Genomic DNA, 5,297 nt, shown 5'->3' on the forward strand with positions numbered 1-5,297 from the left:
GTTCAGTCTTAGCAGGACCAAGGGCTTCCCCTTCTACTGGTGCTCTTACTAGGCTATTCATTGCTATAGTGTATAGTATAGTCTTTGGGTAGTGGCTTAATCCCTGGAAGCTCTGGTTGCTAGTCATTGTTGTACATATGGGGTCTCGAACCCCTTCAAGCTTTTCCAGTCCTTTCTCTGATGCCTTGCTATTTCAAAAAGTAAATACACTATGTTATTTTTGGAAGTGTGCACGTTGATCTCTCTCTCTCTCTCTCTCTCTCTCTCTCTCTCTCTTTTACATACTTCTATATTAAATTTAGATGCAGCCTATCAAAATTCACAAAAGATGGGAATTTAATTGTTTTCTATTTAATGTATAAATTAACTGAAGAAAAACCATATCCCACTTGAGTACTCTACTCAGTGAACATGGTACATCTCTCTATTTAGGTCTTCTTTTAATGATGCTTAATAAAGTTTTATAGTTTTCTCCACAGAAGTCTCAAATCTGTTTGTCCTAGGCTCTAGGCCAGTCCCATGCTATCACAAGTACCTGTTGAAGGCATACAGGATTACTATACTTCTTTTTCTATAAATAGATCTCATTTCTACTAGCTTCACAAAACTGCTGATCTAAAATCTCCTGCTGCTAACTTAGGACTTTCTGTTTTATAATTGTATTTTCTGTAAATAACAAGAACCTAGGTTTTTAGATTTCCCCCCCATTTTGAAACAATTAACCCTCAATTCCTTCAAGTGCTTTTCTGTGGTGCCTGGGGCACTTATACAGTATCAGACTGAACCTGTTGGCCTTGCTCTTGGTCTCAGAGGGAAAGCTTTGAGGACACTATGCATGGGTGGAGACCTCTGTAATCTCAGAACTCTGAAGGCAGAGACTGGCAGATTGTGAATTTGGACCATTCTAGGCTACATAGTGAGATCCATCCTATTCACCCGCCCCAAAACAAAACAAACTAAAATGAAATCTAAACACAAAGGAAAGACAGAGGTGTACTTTATTGTCTACAACAGCTGATTCATTGGTTAATACTCTTTATTAGGTCAAAGAGGTCCTTCAGTTCTCATCTGTGATACATTTTATCATAGTCAGACATTGAATTCCAAGACCTGTCTTCTGCATGTGTATAGGGGCTGTTCCGGTGCTCCCCTCAGCAGAGGTGTAGCTCAGTCACATCCTCACTCTGTAAGCACAAGACCCTGCTTCAGTCCCAGCACCAGAGAGCAGTGCTGTTCCTCCCCCCTGCTCTCTTCTCTGTGTATAGGGGTTTTGCCTGCATGTACATTTGTGCAAGACATGCATGCAGTACCATCGGTGTCCAGAAGGGTGCATTAGAGCCCCTGGAACTAGATATAGGTTGAGAGCCACATGTGGGTGCTGGGAATCTAACCCAGGTTCCCAGCAACAGTCACTCAGTAGCTTAACCACTGAGCCATTTCTCCAGTCCCTCTGTATACTTATATTAATTAATTTTAAGTTGAAGCGATCTTACATTCTGTAGTGAATGCAGCCTAGACATGGAAAGTCATCCTTTAACAAATATTAATGGCCTTGTCTTGACAATGTTTGATTTAGGAATTTACACCTATCATGTGACAGGACACAGCCAGATACTACGTCATTAGAAAAACAAAAATGGCACCAGCCAGGCACAGTGCTGCTCTTAGTTTTCCTGTTCCACTGTTTGAAATGAAAATTTGGCTTAAATATTCATTCTATTATTAGGTGTGACTCTTTGACATAAGAAAAAACTACAACCAAAGAACACTGTTTAATTTACTTGTAGAACGAAATCAAGGAACACCAGAGGAGATGCCCTTGAAGTGGTCTCACAGCTCCTATAGAGCTGTAGGCCATGGCATAGGAAATACTTTAGTCATTGGCGGTCTGGGCAAGAAGGAAACTCCCTACAAAGTGAAGCCATGTTTTTATTTCACATGTGAGGACCAGAAATAGGCTTTTTTTTTTTTTTGAGCCCTTGATGTGTGTGCATTTTAGAATGAATCAATGTTGTGGATTTGTTTTTCTGACTCTGACTTGCTGTTAGTTTGCGTAGGGCAAAGTGGCAGAGTGGAAAATGGAGTGGCCAACCCAAGGCCTATAGCTGTCTAGCATTAAGAGAGTTTATGCTGGGTCCTAATGGGCCTCACTGGACCATGCGTCTACACTCACTGCTCTTTTTTTTTTTTTTTTTTTTTTTTAATTAACTTGAGTATTTCTTATTTACATTTGAATGTTATTCCCTTTCCGGTTTCCGGGCAAACATCCCCTAATCCCTCCCCCCCTGCCCTTTTTTTTTTTTTTTTTTTTTTTTCAGAGCTGGGGACTGAACCCAGGGCTTTGCGGTTGCTAGGTAAGCGCTCCCCCTCCCCTTCTTTATGGGTGTTCCCCTCCTCACCCTCCCCCCATTGCCGCCCTCCCCTCAACAATCACGTTCACTGGGGGTTCAGTCTTAGCAGGACCAAGGGCTTCCCCTTCCACTGGTGCTCTTACTAGGCTATTCATTGCTACCTATGAGGTCAGAGTCCAGGGTCAGTCCATGTATAGTTTTTAGGTAGTGGCTTAGTCCCTGGAAGCTCTAGTTGCTTGGCATTGTTGTTCATAAGGGGTCTCGAGCCCCTTCAAGCTCTTCCAGTTCTTTCTCTGATTCCTTCAATGGGGGTCCTATTCTCAGTTCAGTGGTTTGCTGCTGGCATTTGCCTCTGTATTTGCTGTATTCTGGCTGTGTCTCTCGGGGAGAGATCTACATCCGCTCCTGTCAGCCTGCACTTCTTTGCTTCATCCATCTTGTCTAATTGGGTGGCTGTATATGTATGGGCCACATGTGGGGCAGGCTCTGAATGGGTGTTCCTTCAGTCTCTGTTTTAATCTTTGCCTCTATATTCCCTGCCAAGGGTATTCTTGTTCCCCCTTTTAAAGAAGGAGTGAAGCATTCACATTTTGATCATCTGTCTTGAGTTTCATGTGTTCTATGCATCTAGGGTAATTCAAGCATTTGGGCTAATAGCCACTTATCAATGAGTGCATACCATGTGTGTTTTTCTGTGATTGGGTTACCTCACTCAGGATGATATTTTCCAGTTCCAACCATTTGTCTATGAATTTCATAAAGTCATTGTTTTTGATAGCTGAGTAATATTCCATTGTGTAGATGTACCACATTTTCTGTATCCATTCCTCTGTTGAGGGGCATCTGGGTTCTTTCCAGCTTCTGGCTATTATAAATAAGGCTGCGATGAACATAGTGGAGCACGTGTCTTTTTTATATGTTGGGGCATCTTTTGGGTATATGCCCAGGAGAGGTATAGCTGGATCCTCAGGCAGTTCAATGTCCAATTTTCTGAGGAACCTCCAGACTGATTTCCAGAATGGTTGTAGCAGTCTGCAATCCCACCAACAATGGAGGAGTGTTCCTCTTTCTCCGCATCCTCGCCAGCATTTGCTGTCACCTGAGTTTTTGATCTTAGCCATTCTCACTGGTGTGAGGTGAAATCTCAGGGTTGTTTTGATTTGCATTTCCCTGATGACTAAAGATGTTGAACATTTCTTTAGGTGTTTCTGAGCCATTCGGCATTCCTCAGCTGTGAATTCTTTGTTTAGTTCTGAACCCCATTTTTTAATAGGGTTATTTGTCTCCCTGCAGTCTAATTTCTTGAGTTCTTTGTATATTTTGGATATAAGGCCTCTATCTGTTGTAGGATTGGTAAAGATCTTTTCCCAATCTGTTGGTTGCCGTTTTGTCCTAACCACAGTGTCCTTTGCCTTACAGAAGCTTTGCATGGAACAGAACAGTGAGTACTGCTCTTGTTCTGGCTCTGATCCCACTGTCCCATGTTAGATAAACAAGGATGAGCTGTGGAATCCACGAACTGCCAGGGAGGGGAATAAGAACAACCAACCAGTGCAGTGACAGCAGTTCCTGGTATGCTAACCTAACATAGGAAATTCCACCACCAAAATAATAAAAAATTAAAAATAAGTTTCTTCAGAAAGAGGTAGAAAGAAACTTAGCAGGTTAAAGTGCTTGCAACCAGGCTGACAATCTAAGTTTGATTTTTAGAACACACAAAAGAGTGTGAAGGGAGCCCCAAACATTTGTAGCAGACGTGTGCTGCATCTTCATGTGGGTCCCCTAACAACTGGAGTGGAGGCTATCTCTGACTCCTCCCATTGGATCCCCTTTCTCTTAACTTGATTGCCTGGTTGGGCCTCAGTGGAAGAGGATGTGCTTAGGCCTACTGTGACTGCATATCCCAGAGAGGGGTGGTACCTAAGGGGGCTTCCCATTCTCTGAGAAGGGGAAGGAATACTTAGGGTGGAATTTTAAGGGTGGAACTGGGAGGAAAGGAGGGAGAGGGGGTTGGATTAGGAAATAAAGTGAATAAACAAACAAAAACCAAAGCAAAAGTAACAGAAAAAAAAAACAAAACAAACAAAAACAAAAACAAAACAAAACAAAAAGCTCACAGAATGGAAGAAGAGAACCAACCCCTGCCAGTTGCACTCTGACTTTCACACACACAGTGTCACACAAATGCTCTCCCCATAAGCAGGCAAACAAAATACAATTCTTAAAAACAAATGAGCTAGCAAACCCTTGACTTCGGACATTACTGCCTGTCTTCTGGATCATCTGGGGCTGGGAACTACTTATCTTAAAAATTTTAAGTGTGGGCAGTCGGCTCCAAATAGGACATTTACATGACCTACACGCTCCCTTTAAGGTCCAGGGGCTGTCACAGAATAGGGGTGACAAGACTGTAAAAGCCAGAGGATGAGGAGTGTGTGAAATCTGCATCTGAACATGCACTCATCAACACAGGGCAGCTGTGGCCTCCTGCACAAGATCTGTGCATGTACACACACACACACACACACACACACACACACACACACACACACACACCCCAAAGACAGTAGAGTAAGGTAATCAATCGCTAGCTACAAAAACTGTGACCCACAGCAGTAACCTGCCAGCAAGATAAACTGGTACGACAGTGACAATGTCATAGTACTAACCAATCACTTTTTCAATTAGCAATAATCACGCCTCGGATAAACCTCATTGGCTGCAGTACGGCCTCTGCGCAAAGCTAACCAATCACTTTTTAAAAATGGATTTAAAACTTACTCTATGAGATGAAACCTATACCCGATACTGCTAAAGTGGCCAAAAACCTGAGACTAGATTGGTCCTGAGCCTAGGAGAAAACCTACCACTGTCATTCTGCTAACGGAACCTAGTGATAAATTGATGACTCCTAAGGACAGAGTGTGTCAGTCAACACACATTGGA

General features: G+C 42.7%; 1 pseudogene; it reads right to left on the minus strand.

The window, feature by feature from the left end:
• Window positions 1-4,929: 4,929 nt before the first annotated feature.
• Window positions 4,930-5,096, minus strand: LOC116897376 (annotated as a pseudogene).
• Window positions 5,097-5,297: the final 201 nt, after the last annotated feature.

Source organism: Rattus rattus, chromosome 3, assembly GCF_011064425.1.
Source record: "Rattus rattus isolate New Zealand chromosome 3, Rrattus_CSIRO_v1, whole genome shotgun sequence".
Taxonomy (NCBI): Eukaryota; Metazoa; Chordata; class Mammalia; order Rodentia; family Muridae; genus Rattus; species Rattus rattus.